Below are 15,350 nucleotides of genomic sequence, written 5' to 3'. Positions count from 1 at the left end.
CTTCTTTGGGACTCTCCGAGCTTCCTGGACTTCCTGGAAGTCTATTTCCTTTGTCAGAATGGGGAAGTTCTCCTTTATTATTTGTTCAAATACGTGTTCAATCTGTTGCTTTTCCTCTTCCCCTTCTGGTACCCCTATAATTCGGATGTTGGAATGTTTGAAGATGTCCTGGAGGTTCCTAAGCTTTTCCTTGTTTTTTTGAATTCTTCTTTCTCCGTTCTTTTCTGTTTGGTTGTTTCTTTCTTCCTTCTGGTCCACTTGATTGTTTTGAGTCCCAGTTTCCTTCCCATCACTATTGGTTCCCGGTGCATTTTCCTTCATTTCTTTTATGGTAACCTGCATTTGTTCATCTAATTTGTGACCAAAATCAACCAATTCTGTGAGCTTCCTGATCACCAGTGGTTTGAACTGTGCATCTGATAGGTTAGCTATCTCTTGGTTGCTCAAAAGGATGAGTTCTGGGGCACTGATTTGTTTTTCTGTTTGAGCCATCTCCCCCCCCCCGCCCCTCTCTCTCGGGGGAGGTCTGGTCACTCCTGTTAAGGTGAGGGGCAGAGCCTTAGGTGTTCACCAGGGCTGGGCACCCCAGTTGCTAGATTTTGACTTTGTATGTGAGGGCAGGGTCAAGAGGGAACAATGGCAGTAGCTTCGTTCTCCATGGGACCTCAGTCCCTTCTCTGGGATCCTGGGTTGCGTGCTCTGCTCTGCTCCATAATTGCTGCCTCACTGGGTCCGCCAGCTGCCGCTTGTGTACTCAGGGTCCATCCACTGCGATCTTGCGTGCCCCGGATGCCTTACAGGCCCCCAGTTGCCTTATGCACCCAATTCTCCCTGTTCTCCGCACCTCGACCCACGCAGGCTGCTTGTCTCTGCCCCTCCTATCAGTCTGGATAAACAGGTCTATTTCAACCTCTTGGCTGTCCGACTTCCATTCAGATAAATTTTCTATCAGTTCTGGGTGTTATTCTGCCTCTAAATTGTTGTTGTTCCAATCTTGGTTGTGTGTGGAGGTACGGTGCATCCACCTATGCCTCCATCTTGCCGGAAGTCCCTCTGAATTCATCAATTTTGATGCCGTTTAGTGCTTCTGCCATTTTTTGTTTTACCTCTTCCGCATCTGCAAACATTTCTGTTTGAGGACTTTTTTCATTTGGGGAAACAAAAATAAAAGCCTCTCAGAGCAAGATCAGGTAAATAGGGGAGGTTGGGGCACAGGGGTCATGCCATTTTTGGTCAAAAACTGCTGAACACTTAGTGTGGTGTGGGCAAGTGCACTCATAAATTAGCCGTTATGAAATGGGCAAATGTATTGAAAGACTCTTCAAAAAAAAAATTACTGAAGCCAAACACAACCTCTTACAGTAACACCATCTTGTACATTGATACACATGGGTTCTTAGAACACTCACCTAGTGGGGGAAGCTGTACTAGAAGGGGCCCAGCATCCAGAAGATAATTCCAGTTTTTGGGGGGTGTCCCCTCATAAAATAGTCAAAATATTGCAAGACAACAAAAATAGGATTTTGTGAAAGCAGCAAGGAAAAACTAAGTCATCACATAATAGGGAGCACCAATAAGATTTTTTGCTGATTTTTCATTAAGATCAATGGAGTTAAAAACAGTGGAAGGACACATTTAAAGTGCTAAAAGAGAAAAATATAATTAACAAATAATCTTCTAAAGGTGAAATACTTTCATAGACTAGCAAATCCAAGAAAATTTATTGCTAATACGTCCGCCTTACAAGAAATACCAAAGAAACTTCCTTGGACAGTAATTCAAATTTATACAATAAAATAAGCACCAATAAAGGTAATTATATAAATAATTGTTAAAGACAATGTAATTGTATATGTCATCTGTTAACTCTTTTAAAAGCTATTGCACACAACTTATGTATATAATTGTCTTGTTAGTCCTATAACATATCAGAATGTAACATATATGACAATAACAGCACAAAGGAGGTAGATGGTAACGCAAATCCACAGGAAGAAATAGAACCAGAATATTAGATTAGATAGATTAGATATAACAAATTCTGTAAATACATATTTTCCCTCCATTCCCTAAAAGACATTAAATAAGATAATACATATGAAAATATATTGCTGGGATTTAACAGTCATACAGACCCAGTAGGTATAGTAGTAATAGCACAAGAGGGAGGAGGTAATAGAGCTATATAGGACTAACTTTTCTATATTTTATTGGAATTGAGTTTATGTGAGTCTGAAGTAGATTATGATACATTAAGATGCATATGAGAAAATGACTAAAAATTATAGTTTAAAAGTATTAGAGGCCCTATGCAAATATGCCCAACTGATTTTTGACAGAGGTACCAAACCAATGCAGTGGAGGAAGGATAGCCTTTTTGAAATGTCTCTTTAGAAATTGGACATCCATGGGCCAAACCTCCCACCTTATACAAAAATCAAATCAAAAGGGATCACAACTTTAAATGTAAAATGCAAACTATAAACTAAGCAAAAAAACATGAAAGAAAATCTTTCAGATCTAGATCTAAGCAAATTTATGTTCTATGTTGCACTAGAAGTTCTAAACATAGAAATTAAGGAAGAAAAATAAAAGGCATCTACATTAGAAAGGAAGAAGTGAAACTGCTAAGTAAAAGGCTGTCTACTGTAGCCTGTCCCTGTAAAATTTCTATGTTGAAATCTAACCCACAAGGTTTTCGTACTTGGAGTTGGGGCCTTTGGTAGATGATTAGATCTTGAGAGCAGAGCTCTCATAAATGGGATTTGTGCTGTTAAAAAAAGAGGCTCCAGAGAGAGTCCTTGCCCCTTCCACTACATAAGGACGCAGCAAAAGATGTGAAACCAAAAGCTGTCCCTTAGCAAAAACTTGATCTTGATCAAGAGAGTCCTTGCCCCTTCCACTACATAAGGACACAGCAAAAGATGTGAAGCCAAAAGCTGGCCCTTAGCAAAAACTTGATCTTGATCTTCCCAGACTCCAGAACTGTGAGGAGTAAACTTCTGTTGTTTACAAGCTACACAGTCTGTGATATTTTTCTCAAAATAGTTTGAATGGACCAAGACAGTATTTGCAGATAAACTTTTCAAATAGAAAATCTTAAGGTATCCACTAAGAATAAAAAGAGGGAAGAGAAATGATAAATGTAAATACAGAAAGTAGTGAAATAGCAAATGAGACAGAGACTTAAATCTAAAATGGCTTTTCAAATAAGATTAATCAAATAGACAAAGTGCTGATAAGATTCATCAAGAGAAAAAATGACAGTGCACCCATTAGTAACATTAGAAATGAAAGGATTTTTACTCAGTAAACAATTCTAAGAAGAAATTTGGGCCATTAAATTTAAAAGTGTGATACATTCTGAATTTTCTCATTTATTCATACATTATCATTATGGTTATGTTACCTATAGTCATGGCTATAAATACCATTCATAGGGTGATGATTTCCAAATGTATTTTTTTAGTTTATACTTCTTTTCTGATCTCCAAATGTAATATTCAGCTGGTTACTTGATTGTGTGCAAACAGATGTCTTGGTGTGCACTGTCGATCCTGTTTCTCCCTCATTTCTGTGTATGATGTCACTGGAGGGTTTGGCCCAGGACTTTCTGGACTGTCCTTGATTATTACTTTTCCTTCAGGAAGTTTCTAGCTTTAAAGTATATCTGGAATCTATTTATTCTTCTTTTATAAGCAGTTACCATTCTACTTTAAGACATTATTTTTTTACTCCTGCCCTGCTGCAATAACTTGTCTCCTTACTTTACTTTTTAACTCTTTCCAAGCCATTCTCAACAGAAAAATTAGAGTGATCTTTTTAAGATACAAGTCAGATCGCTTCTCAGCCTTTTGGCTAAGGTCAAGTGTAGTATCTTTTCTTATCAGTTTAAAATGCAAGTCAGCATACAACACTTTGGTGTTTAAATCTCTTGAGTAGCTGCCTGTTGCTCCTAGAATAAAGTCCAGACTTCATGCAATGATATATACAATACCCTACATATTTTGTGGCTTTCTCTTACCAGTCATATATTATTTCACTCTCTCTCCCATTGACCATGTTTTAAACATCCAAGTACTTTTCTTTTTCAAGTCCTTCATTCTTATTCCTTCTTCCTGGAATACTCTTGATCCAAGTTTGTTAATGATTGACTCATTCACACCCTTAAGCTTTCAACTGGGAATTAGCTCTCAGCAAGGCCATCTAAAATTGCTTCTCTTGGTTTTACATGAACTATTATGGTATACCTGTAGCTCACTCTCAGCTGTCATATAACCATGCTTGTTGCCTTTATAGAGTTATCTCAATGGTAATTATCTTGTCTAATCCCTTCTAGAATACTAGCTAGATGAGAAAGTAAAGTCATTCCTCACCTATCTTAATACCTATCTCTAACAATTAGCATAAGCCCAGTATTTAATATATGTTGAATATGCATCTGTAGAATCTTATATTTCTTCGTGTGTGTGTGTGTGTGTGTGTGTATTCCAGTGTTGAGCGTATTGTAAGCAGCCAGATATGTATATATAAATTGATTTTCTCTTGATTTTCTTTGTTGTGTTCCTTAGTGGGCCCCATTTCCTCCTTTCTCCTTTCCATTTTAGACTATTTAATCATTTTGTTTTATTGGATTTTTCTATTTCATGTGGTCATGTTCAAATGCATACCTATAACCAGTATTCTTTTCCCTTGGTTTGTGTCTTCTGTATAAAAATTGTCATCTTCATATAATGATCACTTTTTAAAAAGCTCTTTTGTATGTTCTAAATATTGGGGGGGGGGGGGGGTTATTAGACTGCCAATTAGGTATAAACTGGATGACTTGCTGCCTTGGTATACATTCTGAACCAAAATTTAATTCTAGAGCTTGGGGTCAGCATTTTTCCAAATGTGTCAAACTGTAATCCTCTATAAAATGTTGTATGTAAAATATTGATCAGTTTTGTATGTACTAAAAGCTGAGAGGTTATTACTTTAGCTTTCACCAAACTGACTTAAAGAAAGTTTATCAAAAAGGATTATAGAAAGAACAGATTTATAGCAACTGTCTGATATATGACCAAAATCCTCGTGTTCAACTAAAACAGACTTGCCCTAGGCTTTCTAGAGCATAATGCCCTTAGCAAGTAGCTTTCAACAGCTTTTTCAGGAAGCAATATTTTCCTTCAGTAAAAGGGTCACTGTACTGTTTTTCTTTTTCCTTCTCCTGTCTTATCTTTTGAGTTCAGGAAGTACTTTAAATTTACAGGCAGCTTTGAAGGCATGAAGCAAGTTCAGCCCCAGAAGTATTTCCTGTTATGGCATTAATCTAATTCCATGAAAGTAGAGCTGATTTTTCATCTGTAAAGTAGATAAAGTGCCTAGAGCAGCCGACCATTATTCTGGGTTATCATGATAAAGAGGCTTAGTTTTGACAGGAAAGAGTTTATCAGCCTAACCAGTGGAAGATTTCATTCTTTTTGTGAAAGATGTATTAATGGATTATAATGTCTTGGCTTCCAAAAGAAAGTTTGCCTTCATATTAAAAATATTTACTTAAGATAGCAAATGTAGTTTTCACGTTTATGGAATGTGTAATATACAGGTTAAATAAACATACTAAGGGCATCATATAAAATTAAACCTCTAAAATTAAACCATTTTATTTGTTTAATGTTTAAATTAATGTTCTAAATCAAAATAATTACAAACTCGCTTTACAAATCAACATGATTTAATTTTACTCTACAGATATGCATAATTTCATGTAAGCACATGTTTGGTATTAGTACCTGATGTTATTAGGTCACATAAACTCTTCTATCTATTGGGTTGGCCAAAAAGATCATATGTTTTTTTCTGTAAAATAAAGACAAATTTTTCATTTTCACCAATGACTTTATTGATTTGGATATTTTGAGTGTGTCAACTATCTCTTGTGTGGTATAATGTTGATTATTCTCAGTTAATGTCCCAATTTGATCACTGTCAACTTCAACTGATCTACCAGTTGAAGCAATCGTGGAGCATTGTCCAGTGAGAAATCTCCAGCATGAAACTTTGCAAACCACTTTTGACATGTTCAATCAGTCCCAACACCTTCTCAATACACTGCACAAATCTTTTATTTTTTTGCATTTCAATTGCATTTTTACCATTCTTGACATAATAAAGCATAATATGCCAAAAATGTTGCATATTTTCTTCTATTTTCAATATTAAAATGGCTACTTAAAAATTCACCAATTTTGATGTTTTTTTTTAAATGCACACTGATATGACAGCTGTCACAATACAATCTAACAAAATTGTTTTGAATGAAGTTAAAAAGACAACTAGCCACTATTAGAGCAAGGTTACAGAAAAAAACAAATGAACTTTTTGGCCAACCCAATACTTAAAATATGGAAATAACTTTCTCATGCCAGGATACTTCTCTTAATAGTTAAGTATCAAAGTTATTTGTGGGATTTTAATACTTATTTTGAATATAATATATGTAAATAATATGTAATTGAAAAGGTATAAGTCATCTTTTTCCCATCTCTGTCACCTAGTTTCCCATCAAACCAAGATATTGAGAGATAAATCCTAGTGGCTTGGTATAGGTTAAAAGAACTTTTTTATTTGAAAATTGATTTCACATTGGACATATTAGCAATGTTTCCTTGAATATTTTTAATACATGCTTCCTACATGATAGTATATTGCATATTTTGTCCATTCAACAGTCCTTGGATTTATATTTTGTTATCCAACCATGTTGAAAAATGTGAAAACTAAAGCTCAGAGAGGTTAAATAATTTGCTCAAGGTTACCTAACTCAGAAGTAGTCGATTTGGGACTGGAACTCAGGCCCTCATTACAGGTTCATATCAGTAAACAGTGATTCTCCAGTTCTGCCTCTTATATTTGAGAGAAACAAAAGATTTTATTGATCCCTTATTTCAGAGTTTATGAGAAAAATAATTAAGCTTTACCATATCCTAATGGAATGATATCTAGTTGTATGTTCAGTTTGTTTAAAATAATTGAACTACCTATTCATGTTCATAACCAAAGTAAAGACATTACTTTATTGTAGATATGAGTATTTTAAGGCTTAGATCATTTGAACATGAAAAATATTTGGTCCAAGCAAAGGTATACTGAGTACAAAATTTGGAATTAGGAAACTTGAAGTTTTGTAATGGTCTTACTAATCAAAACGTACTTGTATGTGATCACATTTCAGAAAGGGATTGAATACTATCTGTCCATTCTATGTCAGAGGGAGATTTGTGAAGGTAATATGAGATCAGATACAAATTTATTAATTTACACATCATTTACTTAGTCTGCCTAATGTGTATATCCTATTCATTAATGTGACAGATACAAACATGAAGAAACATGGATACTGTCTTTATTGAACTACCAATCTACTAGAAAAGATAAGATTTATTACAATATAAATTAGCATTGTGAGTGTCTCCTCAGCTAAGATGTCAAAGTTAACAAGTTAACTGTAATTTCATTACTGTTAATCTTACAGCTTTACAAACTCAAGACCTTACATCCACTTTCAGAAAATACTTACATACACATATACACAAAGCTGAGGTTTTAATAAGCACTTGAAAAGATGCTCAACATCATTAGCCATCAGGAAAATGTAAATGAAAACCACAGTGAAATTCAGATTCACACTCACTAGGATGGCTATAATCAAAAAGACAGATAGCAAGTATTGACAAAGATGTAGAGAAAGTGGAACCTGCATACACACTGATGGGAATGTTAGCAGTAACTCAAAAGACTGAACACCATTACCATATGACCCAGCTGTTTCTTTCACTCCTGTGTGTGTGTGTGTGTGTGTGTGTATGAACTGAAAGCCTATGTCCTCACAAAAATTTGTACAAGAATGTTTAGAACAATAGATGGAGGTATAGATGTATATATTTTGCCTCCTTGAACAACCAAAAGGACACAACAAATTTAAAAATAAAAAAAGAACCAGAAGTGACAGAAAATTGAACTGTATGAATGTCCAACAACCAAGGAATTAAAGGAGAAACATCCATTCAGACAGGTAGGAAGGGTGGAGATGGGTAGGTAGGGTGGAGAGGACATGTGAGGTGGCAGCTTGTGGGGCCAGGTGGTCCCACATTTGCATGCAGATAAACCAGGAGGAACAACTGGGAAGAGAGACAGACCCCGCAACCCAGGGTCCCAGCACAGGGAAATAAAGCTGAAAAACCTCTGACTATAAAATTCTGTGGGGGTTGTGGCAGTGGAAGAAACTCGTAGCCTCACAGGAGAGTTCACTGGTGAAACCCACAGGGTCCTAGAATGTACACAAACCCACCCACCTAGGAATCAGCACCAGAAGGGCCCAATTTGCTGGTGGATAGTGGGAGAAGTGACTGAAAGGCAGATGAGAAAATGCAAGTGGCATTGTTCCATCTTGGACCCCTGCGCCACAGTACAACAATGTGGGTTGCTCCACCCCTCACTACATTATAGGCGCACTGAGACAAAAAAAAAATGGCCCAAATGAAAGAACAGATCAAAGCTCCAAAAGTACAATTAAATGATGAAGAGGTAGCCAACCTATCAGATGCAGAGTTCAAAACACTGGTTATCAGGATGCTCACAGAAATGGTTGAGTATGGTGGCAAAATAGAGGAAAAGGTGAAGGCTATGCAAAGTGAAATGAAGAAAAATATATAGAGAACCAATAGTGAAGGGAAGGAAAACAACAATTTGGAGCAGAAGGAAGAAATAAACATTCAACCAGAACAGAATGAAGAAAGAAGAATTCAAAAAATGAGAAGAGGCTTAGGAACCTCCAGGACAACTTTAAATGTTCCAACATCCGAATCATATGGGTGCCAGAAGGAGAAGGGGAAGAACAAGAAATTGAAAACTTTTTAAAAATAATAATGAAGGAGAATTTCCCCAATCTGGCAAAGGAAATAGGCTTCCAGGAAGTCTAGGAAGCTTAGAGAGTCCCAAAGAAGCTGGACCCAAGGAAGAATGTTTATAACAGAAATATTCCTGATAATGAAAATGTAGACACAAATGTCTATCAATGGAGGGGTGATAAATAAAACTCATTATATCAGTACAATGGAATATTATTCTGCAGTAAAGTGGATGAAGTACTGACACATGTTGTCACAAGGATAAACCTTGAAAGAAGTCATTTACAAAGGGCCACATATTGTATAATTCTGTTTATGTGAAAAGTCCAGAACAGTTAATCAGAGATAAAAATTAGAACGATAGTTTCCTGGGGCTGGAAAATTTGTGCATTGGAGGTGGGGGGTGGAGGTGGTGGTGCTGATGGGAACAGGATTTCTCTTAGGGGTTAGGAAAGTGTTTTAAAATTAATGATGGTGGTGATTGAACATCTCTGAATATACTAAAAACAGTGAATTGTGCATATTAAATGCATGTATTTTATGGTGTGTGAGTTAGATCTCAGTAAAGCTGTTATTTAAAAAAAAAACAGATGGTCTTATAGAACTTTTAGACTACTTAGACCACTTGGCACACCCAAGAACAAAGCATCTGATAAATCAATACTTGGAAGTATATTTATTTGTAGTATTAAAGGCATAGACTTAGAGAGGGATACCTTGAAGAAATGTATATAATGTAAAAGTATTTTTATTACTGTTTTATTATTTTCATCAAACACTGTGGTTTTATTAGCTTATTAATTCCACTGTAGTCCCTATTGGTTAAATACATTATAGTATTTAGAATGAAACTCAAGTGTTGGTAAGCCAAAAAGGATGAATCTATATCAGAATGTTATATATGACCTATCACTTGCCTCTCCATTTTAGATATCTGCAACTTATTTACCTAATAATACGATTATCTCTTTGGCACTTCATCATTCCTTTGCCAGACCATCCAATGTGAACAAATGAATAAAATGCCCAAAGATTATTTGTAATTTAGTTATTTGGAGCTTAACACACATTTCCCCACAGAAATTAACCGCATGTACAAGTGCTGGTTAATTTCTTCCAATATTCCATAAATGCTTAACACTTTATATAGCTAAGTTGAAGCATTAATTAGGTAGGAAGCAGTGGGCCTTTAGTGAAAAAGAAGGAAGAAAGGTCTCTTCCGTGAAGGTAAATCCTGACTTGAGATTTTGTACTTTTAATGGGGCACATTTGTCTGTTTTGTGATAAACATATACTTGGGAGTTAGGAGACTTCTTCATCTTCTCTTTCATCTTGATCATATAGCTGATGTGAGTCTTTAAAGATAAACATCTTTAAGTTGTTCTCTAGCCTTCCCTTTTAAAAAATAAATGGTTTTCACTTTCTGGAGTATTTTGAAGTGTTTATTAAAATAAGTAGATATGGAAAGTAGTGAGGGATGGGGAAAATGTACTGTAAGGCAGCTTCTCCATCTGGCAACAGCTTTCCTATGACTATAGTATAAACATATGATTTATAATATGGAAAAAAGAAGGTTTGTCTCTTAAAGAAGCTATTCCTTTTAAACAGAAAATTAAGGGGTTTAGTTGCTTTTGCTTTAGCATCTAGCAGTGAGTTCAGGAGTTATGGTCATTAATATCTAGATCCATTACTTTTCATAAAAAATGTGATTTTTTTCCTTGTAATGGTTCATTTGTCTGACTGGTTTATTTCCCACCAGATATAACAAAATCCATTTCTTGTGACAGTATAATCATTTTCACAATATCTGATTATAGTGGCACATAAGAAGATTGAAGATATGGGTTAGAAAAGAAGAATAAGACAACAATGAGAGTAAAGATCCTAATAGAATTTATTTTTGGTGTTATAATCACAAAATTAGAAAAACAAATGAAAACAATGGTGCTGTAAATAGTTCAATATTTTCCTAAAGAATTAATCCATTACATGCACATTTAGTTTTTACACACTTGCCCATAAATTTTTCCAAAAAAATTTTTCTCCCCCTATTTAGATGTGAAACTTAAGACTGTTGTTCATAGCCTCTTTTGAAAAAACCTTTTTTAGTTAAAATTAGCTGCCCTTAGCCAGACAAATCCTGAGTACTTAGTGATTATCATGTTAATGATAACTGTGAATGTCATTAATGTATTTGTAAATAATTTCACATTTAACACCTTATGTTTCTTATTATTCATCCCTCAAGTGAAGAGTTTCCCAATTTACAACTAAGTGGCAGTTATGTAATTTTTACTTAATAAAGAATAAAGTGCTGCTGATAGTATTAATAATTCTTATAGTTGCTTATAACCTGCCTTCATACCATTTTTAAATATATTTATCTACTTCTGTGCTATGGTTTTTAAGTGCATTTGAGTGAAGAAAAGTGGTTGAAATACATAAGAAGCTACTTGGAATGTCTGTAATATCATGTGTCTTCGTATGTTTACACCTGCTTGAAGGACAGAGTAAATTATTTCCTGAGAACCCCACAGTTATATAGCTAGTTCCACCTCTGATCTGCTCTGAGGCATTTAACCTCTCTTAACCTTGGTTTCCTTATTTAGAGGAAGTGGCTGTTGAGCCTTACCTAAATCATAAAGTGAGTGCAAGTAATTGTTTACTGAGAATTCTAAGAAAGGGTAATGGAAAATGTCAAGTGTAAATGAAAGAGTTATAACTGCTGTCCTCTGTAGAAAGAATTGTAGTTCATTCATTGAACTTCTATAGTTTCTAAAACTTTTACCTTTCTTTAAAAAGGACCATGTAACTATAAATACATAAATGAATATATATAGTGTTTTATTTGTTACTTCAGTAGCAATTTTCAATTAATTGAAGCATAGAGCTTTAACATTTTGTGTGTGTGTGTTTAAATAATTGGTTAGCCAAACCCAGTAAATAATCTGGGAATAGATTCTGCCAGATAAATGCTAAAATGGATCATATGTTCTTTAAAGGGTTTAAAACTTTTTCTTTTATTCCATTTCAAAACTGATAATTTAACTCCTTACTCATTCTTTTTTTTAATTTTATTATAGTTGTCCCCATTTTTCCCTTTGCCCTTCTCTGCCTGTCCTACTGCCCACTTTCAAAGTCAATTCCCACACTGTTGTCCATGCCCTTGGGTCATTCACACATGTTCTTTGTCTAGTCCCACCCCTTTTTTCCACCATAGTCCCCCTTCCCTGACCCCTCTGGTCACTTTCAGTCTGTTCCATTTTACCATGTCTATGGTTTTATTTTGTGCATTAGTTAATTTTGTTCACTAGATTTCTCTTATAGGTGAGATCATATGGTATTTGTCTTTCACAGCCTGGCTTATTTCACTAAACATAATAGTCTCCAGTTCCATCCATGCTGTTGCAAAGGATAGGAGCTCCTTCTTTCTTTCTGCTGTGTAGTATTCCATTATGTAAATGTACCACAGTTTTTTGATCCAGTCATTTACTGGTATGCACTGAGGCTGTTTCCAACACTTCACTATTGTAAACAGCACCACTATGAACATAGGGGTACATAAGTTCTTTTGAATAGGTAACTTGGGATTCTTAGGGTATAATCCCAGCAGTGGAACCTCTGGGTCAAAAGACAGTTCCACTTTTAATTTTATGAGGAAATTCTATACTGTTTTCCACACTGGCTGCACCAGTCAGTAGCCACCATGGCTTATCAATAGCCATCATTGGCTATTCTGAAAGGTGTGAGGTGATAATCTCATTGTGGTTTCAATTTGCATGTCTCTGGTGGTTAGTGATGTTGAGCATCTTTTAATATGTCTATAGGCCTTCTGTATGTCCTCTTTGGAGAAGTGCCTATTCAGGTCCTTTCCCCATTTTTTAATTGGATTGTTTGTCTCTCTGGTGTTAAGTCTTCTGAGTTGTTTATATATTTTGGAGATCAAACCCTTGTCCAGTGTATCATTGGCAAGTATGTTCTCCCACACAGTTGGTTCCCTTTTCATTTCAGTGTTGTTTCTTTAGCTGTGTAGAAGCTTTTTAAATTGATAGCGTCCCATTTGTTTATTTTTTCTTTTATTTCCCTTGCCATTGGAGATGTATAGGCAAAAATATTCCTATGTGGGATAAATGAAATTTTCCTGTCCATGTTTTCCTCTAGGACTTTATGGTATTATGACTTATATTTAAGTCTTTTATCCATTTTGAGTTTATTGTGGTGTACGGTGAAAGTTAGTGATCTACTTCCTTTTCCCCCCCATATACCACCAGTACAGTTCTCCCAACACCATTTACTGAATAGGCTATTTTACCCTGTTATATGTTCATATATTAGTTGTCAAATATTAATTGACCATATAGACTTGGGTTTATTTCTGAGTTCTCTATTCTGTTCCATTGATCTTTGTGTCTGTTCTTATGCTAGTACCAGACTGTTTTGATTACAGTGGCCTTGTAGTATAGTTTGATATCGGATATTGTGATCCCTTCTACTTTCTTCTTTTATTTGGGGTCTTTTTTGGTTCCATATAAATTTTTGAAATATTTGTTGTATGTCTTTGAAATATGCCATTGATATTTTAATAGGAATTGCATTGAACCTATAGATTGCTTTGGGTAGTATGGACATTTTAATTATGTTAATTCTTCCTATCCATCAACACAGTATATGCTCCCACTATTTGTATCTTCTTCAGTTTCTTTCTACAGTGTCTTATAATTTTCCAAGTACAGGTCTTTTACATTCTTGGCTAAATTTGTTCCCAGGAGTTTCTTTTGAAGCAATATGAATGGGATCATGTTCTTAATTTCCCTTTCTGATAGTTCATTATTGGCACATAAAAATGCAACTGATTACTGGATATTAATTTTGTATCCTGCTACTTTACTGAATTTATTCGTCAGTACTAGTAGTTGTTTTTCTTTTTCTTTTTTAAAGATTTTATTTATTTATTTTTAGAGAAGGAAAGGAGGGAGAAAGAGAGAGAGAGAAACATCAGTGTGCGGTTGCTGGGGGTCATGGCCTGCAACCCAGGCATGTACCCTGACTGGGAATCGAATCTGTGACATTTTGGTTCGCAGCCCACGCTCAATCCACTGAGCTCTGCCAGCCAGGGCCTACTAGTAGTTTCTTGGTGGAATATTTAAGGTTCTCTATATACAGTGTGATGTGATCTGCAAATGATGACTTTTTTACTTCTTCCTTTCTAGTTGGTATGCCTTTTATTTCTACTTCTTGTCTGATTGCTTTGGCTAGAACTTTCTGTACTATGTTCAATAAAATTGGTGAAGGCAGACATCCCTGTCTTTGTTCCCAATCTTAAGGTGAATACTTGTAGTTTTTGCCTATTGAGTATAATGTTGGCAGTTGGTGTGTCATATATGACCTTTATTGTGTTTAGCTATGTTCCCTCTATTCCCACTTTGTTGAGAGTTTTTATCATAAGTGGGTGTGGATTCTATCACACTCAATACCAAAAACCAAACAATTCAATTTAAAAAATGGGCATAGGACCTGAATAGACAACTTCTCCAAAGAGGACATACAGATGGCCAATAGACAGATGAAAAGATGCTCAACATGACTTTCAGTCAAGATGGAGGCATAGGTAGATATGCTTTGCTTCCTCGCAGCATCAAAAGAAGGACAACAAATTTAAAATTAAAAACAAACAGAACTGACAAAATCAAACTGTATGTAAGTCCAACAACCAAGGAGTTTAAGAAGAAATGTTTCATCTTGACTAGTAGGAGGGGAGGAGATGGGCAGCCAGCGCAGACAGGACACACAGCAAGGCAGTGGCTGGCATACTAGCCAGGTGAGGCAGCAGCTGGTGAACTGGATGGTTCCACATTTGCATGCAGATATAAGCCAGGAAGTACAACTTGGTGGTGAGGCAGACCATGCAAACCAGGGTTCCAGCACAGGGAAATAAAGCTTCAAAACCTCTGACTGTAAAAACCTATGGCATTGCAGCAGCGTGAGAAACTCCCAGCCTCACAGGAGAGTCCATTGCAGAGACCCATGGGGCCCTAGAACGTACACAAACCCACTCACCTGGGAATCAGCACCAGAAGGGCCCAATTTGATTGTAGGTAGCAGGAGAAGTGACTGAAAGCCAGGTGAATGTGGAGCAAGCAGCATTGTTACCTCTCTGGCCTCTCCCCCACATTCAGTACCACATCACAGTGATATAAGCTCCACCCCTTACAACATATCAGGTACACCAAGACAAAGAAATAAGGCCTAAGTAAAAGAACAGACCAGAAGAAGAATGAAGTGACGAGGAGGTAGCCAGCCTATCAGATGCAGAGTTCAAAATGCTGATAATCAGTATGTTCACAGAAATGATTGAGTATGGATTGAAAATAGAGGAAGAAGTGAAGGCTATGCAAAGTAAAATAAAGCAGAATATACAGGGAACCAACAGTGAAGGGAAGGAAACTGGGATTCAGGTCA

At 35.9% G+C, this 15,350-nt stretch overlaps 1 protein-coding gene and 1 pseudogene across 2 annotated transcripts in view; both read left to right on the top strand.

Annotated features, from left to right (window-relative positions):
* Positions 1-15,350, top strand: part of ADK (adenosine kinase) — a 573,035-nt gene that overhangs the window by 313,311 nt on the left and 244,374 nt on the right. The window lies entirely within an intron of this gene.
* LOC114498155 lies at positions 3,839-3,978 on the top strand (annotated as a pseudogene).

The sequence above is a fragment of the Phyllostomus discolor genome, chromosome 5, assembly GCF_004126475.2.
Source record: "Phyllostomus discolor isolate MPI-MPIP mPhyDis1 chromosome 5, mPhyDis1.pri.v3, whole genome shotgun sequence".
Taxonomy (NCBI): Eukaryota; Metazoa; Chordata; class Mammalia; order Chiroptera; family Phyllostomidae; genus Phyllostomus; species Phyllostomus discolor.
Note: the sequence above shows the minus strand (reverse complement) of the source record. Positions and strands in the feature narration are given on the sequence as shown.